The sequence below is a fragment of the Rhinopithecus bieti genome, unplaced genomic scaffold (assembly GCF_001698545.2).
Source record: "Rhinopithecus bieti isolate Rb0 unplaced genomic scaffold, ASM169854v2 scaffold_34346, whole genome shotgun sequence".
NCBI classification, from domain to species: Eukaryota; Metazoa; Chordata; class Mammalia; order Primates; family Cercopithecidae; genus Rhinopithecus; species Rhinopithecus bieti.
The window spans coordinates 22466-35832 of NW_016814501.1; the positions used below are offsets into that span (position 1 = coordinate 22466).

Below are 13367 nucleotides of genomic sequence, written 5' to 3' on the forward strand. Positions count from 1 at the left end.
CATCTCTGCCACCTCCATACCCTGCAGAAACCCAGCTCATACCCTACCCTGCCCTTGAGCCTTACTGAAATGATGTGGCCTTTGAGGCCATGAGCAGCATCTGCACACTCCATTACTGCACTGAGCTGTGGATACCCCACTCCAGTTTTCTTCCGAGTAGTACACACAGAGCCTAGGAAGAACATGACAAGGTTGAGAATGACATGCTCCACAGGTGTTTGCCACTGAAGGGGTAGCCAGTGGCCCCAATGAACCAGCTTACCTGGCCCAATTCCCACATTGATGATGTCAGCCCCAGAAAGGATTAGCTCTTCTACCATCTCTCCTGTTACCACATTCCCTGCCTGAGACAGAGCAATTGAAATACAGCATCCTTAAGGCCAGAAACAGGAGGTCATGTATTGTCACATACAGCATGTGTGGACCGTGACTTTTCAACATTATTACAAAGAAAGGATACCTAGGTCCCCTCTACTGGGCCCTCTGAGGGCTTTTACACTAGCCACTTCAGAGAACCCTGCTCCCTACCCATTCCTTCAACACCAAGCCAAGGTAGGGGGTGAGTGGCCAATATCACCATTGAACCTAGGGTAAAGCCGAGGTCCATGATGCACTTTTCTAAGGCAACAAGGTGCTATGATCAACAGGGACACATGAAGTGGCATGGAGGAGCATTCAGTGAGGCAAAGGGAACTATTGGACCAGGCTCACATCTGATTTACAGTAGATTTAGCTCTCCTTCCTCAAGAGACCCAAACATATACTGTCCTTAAGCCATTCTGTCATAGAACCTGTCTGGCTTTAGGGAAGGCTAAAGACCCATTTGACCAGTTGTATTGGCTTTTGACGGTCAGTAGACACACCCCTCAATGCTGTGAAGAAAATGAGGGCCACTCTTATAAGCTTGTAAAAAAATAAATCATTGTTCATGTGAAAAAAAAAAAGAGATAAAAGTAAAAGTAAAAAGTTTATTAAAAGGAATAATAGCAGAGAACTTCTGAAACCTAAAGAAAGATAACAATATCCAAGTATGAGAAGATTATAGAACCCCAAGCAGATTGAACTGAAAGAAGACTACTTCATGCATTTACTAATCAGACTCCCAAAGGTCAAAGATAAAGTAAAGATCCTAAAAGCATCAAGAGAAAAGAAACAGATAACACACAATGGAGCTCCAATATGTCTGGCAGCTGAGTTTTTAGTGGAAACCTTAGAGGTCAGGAGAGAGAGGCATGACATATTTAAAGTGCTCAAGAAAAGATGCTTTTATCCTAGAATATTACATCCGGTAAAAATGTCCTTGAAACATGAAGGAGAAACATAGACTTTCCCAGACTAACAAAAATGGAGGAATTTTATCAATACCAGACCCATCCTACAAGAAATGATAGAAAGAGTACTTCAATCAGATAGAAAAGACATTAATGAGCAACAAGTAATCACCTGAAGGTATAAAACTCACTGGTAATAGTAAGCCCACATAAAAACACAGAATATTATAACACTGTAAGTGTGTTTTGTAAACTAATATTATCCTAAGTAGAAAGACAAAATGATCCACCAATCAAAAATCATTTCAACAATTTTCAAGACATAGTCAATACAATAAGATATAAACAGAAACAACAAAATGTTAAAAAGTAAGGGGATAAAGTCAAGGCAAGCTTTTATTAGTTTTCTTATTGCTTGCCTGCTTGTTTATGCAAACAGTGTTAAGTTGTTATCAGGTTAAAATAATAAGATAATATTTGCAATAATAATAATAAGATAGTATTTGCAAGCCTCATGGTAACCTCAAACCAAAAAAAACATACAATTGGTAGACAAATAACAAAATTCAAGAATCTAATTCATATCACCCAAGAAAATCACCTTCACCAGAAGAAGGCAAGAATGAAAGAAAAAAGTAAGAGAATATCACAAAACAACCAGAAAACAAGTAACAAAATGGTGGAAGGTTTTACTTATTAATAATGACATTGAATGTAAATGGACTAAACTCTCCAATCAAAAAACATAGACTGAGTGAACAGATGAGAAAACAGACCCATTGATATTTGCCTAAAAGAAACACACTCCACCTTTAAAGACACACCTAGACTAAAATAAAGGGATGGAAAAGACATTCCATGCCAATGGAAGCAAAAACAGAGCAAGATTCCTTATACCCTATATCAGACTAAATAGAATTTAAAAAACAAAAAAAGAAGAGACAAAGAACAACACTGTATAATGATAAAAGGGTCAATTAAACAAGAGAATATTACAGTTTTAAATATATATGCACCCAACACAGAAGCACCCAGATATATAAAGCAAATATTAATAGAGCTAAAGAGAGATATAGACTTCAATACAATAATAGATGGAGACTTCAAGACCCCACTTTCGGCATTGGCCTTAAATTTTCCAGACCAAAAATCAACAAGAAAACTTCAGACTTAATCTGCACTATAGACCAAATGAATCTAATAGATTTTCGCAGAATATTTCTTCCAAGAGTTGTAGAATACACATTATTTTCTACAACACATGGATCGTCCTCAATGCTAGACCATATGTTAGGTTATAAAACAAGTCTTAAAATATTAAAAATTATAGTAATATCAATGAAAAGCAAGAACCTAACTTATATTAGCAGAGAAAATAATCTTTACTGAAAGAAGGCAGGAATGATAGAAAAAAGGAAGAGAATACAACAAAACGACTAGAAAACAAATAACAAAATGGCAGATGTAATCTTTACTTATCAATAATAACATTAAATCTTCTGTGACCACAATGGAATAAAACTAAAAATTAATAACAGGAGAAATTTTGGAAAATATACAAACCTATGAAAATAATCAATATGCTCCTGATTGACCAGTGTATAAATGAAAAAATTAAGAGTAAAATCAAAACATTTATTGAAACAAATGATAATGGAAACGCAACCTATGGGATGCAACAAAAGCAGTACTAAGAAGGAAGTTTATAGTTAAAAGTGTTTATGTCAAAAAAAAGGAAAAACATCTCATAAACTAATGATCCATTTTAAAGAACTACAAAAGCAAGAGCAAACCAAACCTAAAATTAATAGAGGAAAGAAAAAAAATAAGTATCAGAGAAAAAATAAATGAAATTAAAGTAAAAAAAAGTATAAAAGATCAATAAAACACAAAGTTGTTTTCTTTTGAAAGTTAAACAAAATTGACAAATCTTTATCAAGACTTAGTAAAAAAAGAGAAGATCTGAATAAATAAAATCAGAAATGAAAAGAAGAAATTGAAACTGATACTGCAGAANAAAAAAAGTATAAAAGATCAATAAAACACAAAGTTGTTTTCTTTTGAAAGTTAAACAAAATTGACAAATCTTTATCAAGACTTAGTAAAAAAAGAGAAGATCTGAATAAATAAAATCAGAAATGAAAAAGAAGAAATTGAAACTGATACTGCAGAAATTCAAAATATAATAAATGGCTAATATGAACAACTATATGCTGACAAATAGGAAAATCTAGATCAGAAAAATTTGTTACAACCTACCAAGATTGAACCAGGAAGAGGTTCAAAACTTGTACAGACCAATAACAAGTGATGAGGTCAGAGCATTAATAAAACATCTTCAAGTGAAGGAAAGCCTGGTACCTGATGGCTTCACTGCTGAATTCTACCAAACATTTAAAGAACTAATACCAATCCAACTAAAACTATTCCAGAAAATAGAGCAGGAAGGAATACTTCCCAACTTTTTATGCATGCGACCAATATTACCCTGATACCAAAGCCAGACAGAGACAAACCAAAATAATAATAATAATAATAATAATAATAATAATGAAGAAGAAAGAAGAAGAAGAAGAAGAAGAAGAAGAAGAAGGAGAAGAGGAAGAGGAAGAAGAAGAAAAAGAAAGAAGAAGAAAACTATAAGTCAATATATCTAATAAATATTGATGCAAAAGTCCTCAAGAAAATACTAGGAAACCAAATTCAATAGTGCTTTTAAAAGACTATTCGTCATGACCAACTGGGATTTATCCCTGGAATACAAGGATGTTTAAATATATGCAAATCAATGTGATATATCATATAAAGAAAATGAAAGATGAAAACTATATGTTCACTTCAGTTGATGCTGAAAAAACACTGGATAAAGCTCAACATCCTTCCACGATAAAACCCCCAAAAACTGAGTATAGAAGAAACATACCTCAACATAGTAAAAGCAATACATGACAGACCCACAGCTAGTAGCAGACTGAATGGGGCAATACCAAAACCCTTCTCTCTAAGATGTATAACACAACAAGGATGTCCACAGTCACCACTATTACTCAACATAGTACTGGAAGTCCTAGCTAGAGCAGTCAAACAGGAGAAATATATAGAAGGCATCCAAATTGGAAAGGAAGAAGAAGAACTGATAGATTCAGCAAAGTTGTAGAATACAAAATAAACATAAAAAATCAGTAGCATTTCTCTATACCAACAGTGAAAATGTGAAGAAAATTTAAAATCAACCTTATTCACAATAGTCACATATAAAATTAAATACCTAAAAAGTAACATAACCAAAGAAGTGAAAGATCTTTATAATGAGAAGTATAAAACACTGATGAATGGAATTGAAGAGAACACTACAAAATGAAAAAAAAAATCCATGCTCTTGTATTAGAAGATTCAAAATTGTTAAAATGGCCATACTACCCAAAGCAATCTACAGATTCAATACAATCCCTATCAAAATATTTAGAAAAAGCAACCCTAAAATTTATATGGAATCACACAAGATCCAGAAGAGCCAAAGCTATCCTAAGCAAAGAGAACAAAACTGGAGGAATCACATTACCTAAATTCATATTACACTACAGAGCTGTAGTTGCCACAGCAGTGTGGCACTGGTATAAAAACAGACACATAGACTAATAGAACAGACTAGAGAATTCAGAAAGAGATATATACACCTACAGTGAAATCCTTTTTGATGAAACTGCCAGGAACATACACTGGGGAAAAGACAGTCTCTTCAATAAATCGTGCTGGGAAAACTGGATATAAATATGAAAAAGAAAAAAGCTAGATGCCTATCTCCTGCCATATACAAAAAGCAAATTAAAATAAATTAAAGACCTAAATGACCTCAAGCTATGAAGCTATAAGAAAACTTTGGGGAAAGTATACAGGATATTGATTTGGACAAATATTTCTTAAGCAAGAAACCACAAGCACAGGCAATCAAAGCAAACATGAACAAATGGGATCACATTAAGTTAAAAAGCTTCTGTACAGCAAACAATCAAGAAAATGTGGAGACAACTCACAGAATGAAAGACAACATATTAGAACTAGCACTCTGACAAGGGATTAATAATCAGAATACTTAAGGAGCACAAACAACTATATCAGAAAATGCTAATAATCTGATTAAAAACTAGGCAAAATATTTGAATAGACATTTCCCAAAAGAAGACATATGAATGGCAAACAGGCATATGAAAAGGTGCCCAACATCATTGGTCATCAGAGAAACATAAATCTAAACTACAATGAAATATGATCTCACCCCAGTTAAAATGGCTTACATCCAAATGACAGACAATAACAAATGCTGGTGAGGATGTGGAGAAAAGAGAACACTCGTATCTTGTTAGTGGGAATGTAGATTAGTTCAGCCACTATGGAGAACATTTTGGAGCTTTCTCAATAAACTAAAAATTGAGCTATCATATGATCCAGCAATCCCACTCTTGGGTGTATACCACAAAGAAGGGAAATCAGTATATCAAAGAGATACCTGCACTCCTATGTTTGTTGCAGCACTATTTACAGTAGCTAAGATTTGGAAGCAACATAAGTGTCCATCAACAGATAAATGGATAAAGAAAATGTGGTACATGTACACAATGGAGTACTATTCAGCCAAAAAAAGAATGAGATTCACTCATTTCCAACAACATGAATGGAACTGGAGACTTTTATGTTAACTGAAATAAGCCAGTAACAGAAAGATAAACATTGCATGTTGCCATTTATTTGTGGGATCTAAAAATCGAAACAATTGAAATCACGGTCATAGAAAGTAGAAGGATGGTTACTGAGGCTGGGAAGAGTCATAGGGGTTGGGAGGAAGGTGGGGATAGTTAATGTATACAAAAAAAAATAGAATGAAGAAGACCTACTATTTGAAGGCACATTAGTGTGACTGCTGTCAATAATAACTTAATTGTATATTTTTAAATAACAAAAAATGTAATTGGATGGTTTGTAACTCAAAGGATAAATGCTTGATGGAATTAATATGCCATTCTCCATGATGTACTTAATTCACATTGCATGCCAGTATTAAAATATTTCATGTACCCCATAAATGTAAACACCTACTATGTACCCACAAATATTTTTTAAAACAATAAAAAACTGAAAAAGCAGCGTATAGCTCAATATTGTTTTCTTATATTTTATTTTATCCAGGCTAACAATAATTATATCTCTTAATTTGAACATTTGGTTTATTTATACTTAAATTACTAATAAATTTTACATTTATTACTATCATCTAGTTTTGTGTTTTTTATTTGTCCTGAATTATGTTTGTTGCTATTTCTCTCTTCTATTTCTTAATTTGAATTATTTATCGTTTTCCATCTTCTCTCTAATATTTTGGAATTGTTCACTGTGATTTTTATTCTTTTAGACATTATTCCTAAAAATCCTAGTATTACTGCTTAAATTATTGAATTATAAAGTTAATCAGTATTTGTACTTTTCTTCTGCACAACACAAGGTCCATGGATCACTTCGTCCCTAATAATCAGCCTTTTGCATATATACTATTGTTTCTGTATATTTTATTTCTAGCTTATTTTTATTTTAAGTTTTACTTTATAAGAGTTTACTATTAATGCTTTATAAAAGCATTGCTTAAGTTAATAAACATTTTATTCATTCTTTATTTCTCTTGCATCATAAAACTTCTATCTAGATATACTTACTTTTTGATCAAATAACATCCTTTAAGATCATGTTTATTAATAATCTGTTTTAATGTGCCTGAAGAAGTATATCTACCTATTCTTGAAATATATGCTTCATCTACTATATTTTTGTAAATACATTTTTTACTTTGTAATAGTTTAAGATTTACAGGAAAATTAGCCGGGCGAGGTGGCGGGCCCTTGTGGTCCCAACTACTCGGGAGGCTGAGGCGGGAGAATGGCGTGAACCTGGGAGGCGGAGCTGGCAGTGAGCGGAGATCGCGCTACTGCACTCCTACCTGGGGGGCAGAGCGAGACTCCGTCTCAAACAAACAAACAAAAGATTTACAGAAAATTGGCAAAAATAGCACAGAGTCCTACTATATTCATGGACAATTTCCCCTAGTGTAATTATACCTACTGGCTTTTAAACTTTAATCAAAGTATGATTCATTCCTCTCTACAAAAGGTGTCTGTTGCTTATTATCAAGAATAGAAGTCTGAGCACTTCTGTCCACTGCAGCTTGGTATTGGAGTTGCCAGGGAAAGAATAGTACAGTCAAACACTAAATGAACCTTTGCTGTCTTCACATAAAGAAAATACAGAGAAAGACCAGCTTCAGCAGTGGGTATTGATTTCATATGACCAGCAGGTTCCTTCTGGTAGTCAAAGCAGAACAATTTGCCTGCATACACTCCTCTTGTGCTGCAACAGAAGTACCCCATTTCCTCTCTGCAGGGGAAAAATATAGTGGTGGGGATGGCCAGGTGTCATATGACACATGTGCTCAAGCAAAACAAAGATTACACCTTGAGTCTGAAACAGGAAAAGATATTTCCACACAATATGACAAATCCAGCAGAGACTGTGATAACTATTATCCCTTGGCAAGGAAGTGTATCAGGCCCAAGGCCCATTCTTATGTGGCCAAGAGGGGGTCAAATAATGAAATAAGTGCATGAGACTGTTTTCTTCAAGTCCACTCCCCTATATCGTTTGTTCATAGAGTCCCCTTGCCATTTTCAGACAGCACTCTGCTAAAGTTATAAGGAGAATGACATAGAAGAATAATCTGCCTTCCCTGGAGGATGATTGTCTACCAGGAACCCCAAGTACCTTGATTAAGTCAATGAAGGGGTAAAAAAGGGGGGAACTGTAAGTGCAGAGTCTATAACCATCCCACATAAATGTGCATATTCTACAGCTTTGTTTCTACTTTCTCCAAAGTACTGATGCATACACAGCACAAGGTGCTGACAATAACACCTGCTCAATCAGCATATAATTGAGAACTGTTTGGTTATCCATCACTACCTTGGCTAATAAATTTAGTAAGTCTTGTTGATCTTGAATGGCTAGGACAATAGCATTAGCTTTTTTTTTTCCATTGTTAAGAATGGGTTACACATCATTTTTTCTAGAGCCTGTATGCCTATTCCTGGTATTAGAATGCAGACATCAACACGAAACTGGGCATCAGCTTGTCTTCATGGGAGTGTGCTACAAGCAACTCCGTAGTGAGTGAGTAGAGTGGATCCTTTCCTGCCCTCCACATGCCCAGTGGGCCTAGGACTCTGAAACAAAATTGCTCCTTTAGGGGAAAGTATTCTATTGCCCTTTGGGATCCAAAGAGGAATACATAAACTGAAGGAACACATAAACCAAAGTGACATCTGTCAGGAATTTGTTGTCAAAATGCTGACTATTCCAGTTACATACAGTCTCAGCCTACTTTTGCCATGTGGTTGCAGGAAGAGAAAACTTACATATGGTATGGTTACATGTATATAGATCAGTGTGGTCAGATGTAATGGCTCATGCCTGTTATCCCAGCACTTTGGGAGGCTGAGGAGGGTGGATCATGAGGTCAGGAGTTCCAGACCAGCCTGGCCAATGTGGTATAACCCCGTCTCTACTAAAAATACAAAAATTAGCTGGGCATGGTGGTATGCGCCTGTAATCCCAGCTACTCAGGAGGCTGAGGCAGGAGAATCACTTGAACCCGGGAGAAAGAGGTTGGTTTCAGTGAGCCGAGATTGGGCCACTGCACTCCAGCCTGGGAGCGAGAGTCTGCCTCAAATATATATATAATATATATGTATATATGTGTATATATAATATACATATATATATATAATATACACACTCACATGTGTACCAGTGATATCTATGTAGATATGGGAGTCTTTTCCTGTCACATCATAGGTAATATTAAGGAAGGGTACTCCAGATCATGCCTCATTCTGGACCACTACCAAGAAAGTCACCTAGCAATTTTACCCACTGATAGCTTGAAAAGCATCCGAGTTGTTGGGTTATTGGCCAAGCCATTACAATGGGAGTGCAAGACAAGAGGTTTAATTCTAGAATGACAAATCAAACATTGCTTGAGTTCACTTCTTCTAACCATGGCTGTGCTACTTTTTTTTAATCAAGGTTATCATACCAGGCACAGAAAATCTTCTATAGGATTGAGAAGAAAATAGTTAATGTTCCTAATCCCTTCCCACTCCATGAACTTCCTGAGGCCAGAGATGCTTCTATCAATTACTTCCTTAGAGATCTATTTCCTTTGGTGCTTGATGAAACGTGTTGGCCTAAATTGTTGAATCTGGAAGGGAAGTTATATCCTGAATGAACTTGGCATAACCAATAATATCACCTACTTGTGTTGTAAATTGGGGGTCTCAAGCATGACCAGGGGAGCCCTAATACCACCATTTTATGTTGTCCCTTCCTCTGTACCTATGGGGGTCTCACAGAAAGGAGGCACCCAAAAGTAGCATTATCTTCAGGTTTGAGTTGGAAGGCCATATTAGTGGCATCATTGTGGCCAGGGCAAGAAACAATCCCTGAGAAGAATATTCTGGTAGAAGAAAATAGGACTGTTGAGTATACTGAGAATAGGATTTCACAGGCACAGGTTAATCAAGTGACTGCCTGGTCTTTCACCCCTTCCAAGTTCAGTGTTGCCTAACATGCATTGTAGTGCTATGCTTCTCTTCCACTGGAGTGGAGGAGTGGAGTGTTTAATATCCAAATGGCTTTTGTTAGGTGGGATCACCAACTGGTAAGTTGCTGTCTTAGTCCCTTTGGATTTCTAAAACAAAATGCCATTGACTGAGTGGCTTATAGACAACAAAAGTTAATTTCTTAGGGTCCTGGAGGCTGGGAGGCCAAGAGTAAGGCATGAGTGGATTCAGTGTCTGGTGAAGGCCTGCTTCCTGGTTCATAGATAGTTGTCTTTTGCTATAAATAACTTTACATGACATAAGAGGAAAGGGATCTTTGTGTGATTTTTTTTTTTTTTTTTTTTTGTAAGTTCCCTAAGCCCATCCATGATACTGGACCATCATGACCTAGTCACTTCCCAAAGACATCACCTCCAAATACCATCACATTGGTAATTAAGTTTCAACACAAGGATTTTGGTGGGGGAGCACACATTGAGTCTGTGGCAGTTGTTCTTGATAGCCCTTGCAAAGTTGTTGCTTAAGTTATTGGAGCATTTGCTTTTTGGGTTTTTTGTTTGGTTGTTTGTTTGGTTGGTTTGTTTGGTTGGTTTGTTGGTTGGTTGGTTGGTTGGTTGGTTTTTGCAAGGCAGCAAGTTGCTGCCAAAGTCCTTGTCCTAATACAGAGAATTTTTTTTACCAGTCCAGCCATTTAGCAGCTGTTTTCCTGACCACATCGTGAGGCCATTAGCAATAGCTCATGACTTGGTGAAAATGTAGCAAGGTATGGTGGCAGGAGTGGGCTGCAGAGCTGTCACTGTAACATATAGCACAGCCCATGTGGTGGAATGCCTACATCTGATCTCAGTCAAAAGATGGTCACCTGGATGTCAGATGGTGGCTGTGGTTCAGTGCATTTCATGGGTTTAGTTTTGTAGAGCTGTCAGTAAATCATGTCATATTGTTGGTAGGCACTATCTTGGGTCCCAGGTAGTCACAAGAGGGGCCAAATTATCCCCTGTGGATCATGTGGTCTCTTCTGGTAAGCTAGCTGTTTGTTTATGGAGCTTACTAGTACCTTGGGATTCAAGGATGGGCTTCATAGTGAATACATAATTTCCATTTGATGATTGAGCTCTGTGGAACATGTAGGGTTTGTAAGCACTCAAGTGGGTAATTTAGGCCTTAGTGTTACAGGTAGAGCTCCAGGCACAATATACATAGTCTCCATCAGTGCCCAAAGGGGATGTATCTGGTGCTGCCTCAAGTAACTTATCTGCCCAAACTCCAAGAGACTGACACACCTCAGTGGTGGTTTCCTGATGTAATGGATTCTCAACAGCTTTTGTATGGGATTCCCATGAGTGTATATATGGGATTTGAGGACACGTCCAGTTACATTGGACTAGAAGGCTCCAAAGGTCCCCCAAAGGCAGCGTCTGGGTAATAGCTTGTATAATGGTCTCCAAGGGCTGGCTCTGCAAAGGGTGTAGAGGACTACGTGCTTGCAAATGAAGCAGGGCGTTCCCAATAAGTCCTGCTCTTGCAAACGAAGCAGGGCTTCCTTCCCTGCAAACAGGGAGGACAAAGGAGCCAGTTGCAAACAGCAGACCCTGGGGGCTTGTTTATGTGTAAACATCTTGGAAATCCGGAAAGTCAGGGAAAGGTCAGAAAACAACAATGTGTCTTGTGACTTGGTAACATTCCACAAACGACTGTATAAAATAAAGCGGAGCGTGTCATTCGGGGCGGCCGCCATGTTTGTCTTGTCTTGTGTTGTCTTGTGTGTTCATTCCTTTGTTTAGGAAACACACGGACCCCAATAAAAGGGCTCCTTTCAAAATTGGCATTCAACTTGTCATAGTTCATTGTCAGTTTTCATATCTTGGATGCCTTTTTGATTGGACAAATTGGGCTGTTAAATTGTGACAGAGTGATTTGTCACATGTCTGTGTGCAGAAAATCCTAAATTAAAAAAGTAATCCTCCTATTTCTGCCTGGTATGTGGTACTGCTTTTGTTGAATAAGTCATTGGGGCTTGGGTAACTTATGTGGCAGGTGAAAGTGGATACAATTGATTATTGTGGTTCAGGTGGCAGTAACATTTTGTGCAGCAAGCAGTCAAAATGTCAATGTGTAGAATGTTCTTAGTGGTGGGAACAATGATTACCAGATTAGCAGTACTCAAAATGGCCCAAAGGGCCCCATCTAAGAAATGCATAAACACCTGTCTGTCAGGGTCACTATTTTCATGCCAACCACCACCTTCCCATCCCCCACCAATGCCAAAGCTTAATCCTACCGTAATGGGGAGCTAGAAATATTTTCATGAGGACACAAGTGTCCAAGAGACCCATAAATGTCTAAATTCTTTCTTTCTCCATTTCATACTAATAGGGGTATAGAGTCCCTAGTTCCTGGCAGATACCTGAAGAACTTGGTTTCATTTCTCCTGGGCCTTTGGCTCAAAACCTTTAAGTCTGCAATGAGCCTTCATTAAACTGGTGAAAAAAAAAAATGAGGCTGCATTGTTCTTCATTGGCTTTGGTCCATATCTGTTCTTTCAATACTTCATTCTCAGAGAAACACTCTATTTCAACAGTTGTGCTTTTTGCAACACCATTGGTAGTTTTGCATTGAAGGAAAACAGATCTTATTTGATGTCTGCAAGAAACATGGACTATAGACTAGGTGGAGCTCCCTGCATGGGGGCCCCTTACTTCCCCTAGACATCACCTGTGCCCCCTGGGATATCGTGGGAATTAATGTTGTATCTTATTCATCCCTGTGTAGCCAGAGGGAGGTCATCTCCATAGTCAGTCTATCACCCTCTGCCTCTTATAGCCTCCCCCATCCCTGCTGTCCAGCCAGCATCACACTGGTACAATGGGGCTAAGGAGCCACTCCATGTCTACCATATCATGGTATGTGCTACTGAAGACCCTGCTCATTGTGCAAAATAGCCAAGCAAGTGGCATCTGTTGCCCATTAACATGAATAGAAGTCTGAGCATTTCTGTTCACTGCAGTTTGATATTGGAGTTTCCAAGGATAACACAGTACAGTTAAGCACTGGATGAAAGAATATTTAACTCACATAGAGAAGAGACAGGGCAAGAACAACTTCAGTAGTGGGTATCAGCCCAGTATGGCCAGTGAGTCCCTCCTAGCAGCCAAAGCAGGGATATTGGCCTGCACACACTCCTCTTGTGTTGCAGCAGAAGAACCACATTTCCCCTTGCAGGAATCAGATATAGTAGTAGGATTAACCAAATGGCATATGACACATATTAGCAGAACAAAGGAATACATGCTGAGTCTGTAACAGAGTAAAGTATTCCCAAACAAGGTGACAAATCCAGCAGAGACTGTGAGAACTCTTTATCTCTTGGCAAGTAAGTGTTTTGGGCCCAGCGCCCATTTCTATGTAACTGAGAGGGGTTTAAAGACTGTTTACA

At 37.6% G+C, this 13367-nt stretch overlaps 1 long non-coding RNA gene across 1 annotated transcript in view; it reads right to left on the bottom strand.

The window, feature by feature from the left end:
- Positions 1 to 408, bottom strand: part of LOC108514804 (uncharacterized) — a 643-nt gene extending 235 nt beyond the window's left edge. The window contains exons 1-2 of the long non-coding RNA XR_001881340.1: positions 263 to 408; positions 66 to 172 (exon numbers count right to left, since the gene is read on the bottom strand). This is a non-coding gene — a long non-coding RNA (uncharacterized LOC108514804). The remainder of the gene's footprint in view (positions 1 to 65; positions 173 to 262) is intronic.
- Between the last annotated feature and the right edge of the window lie 12959 nt (positions 409 to 13367).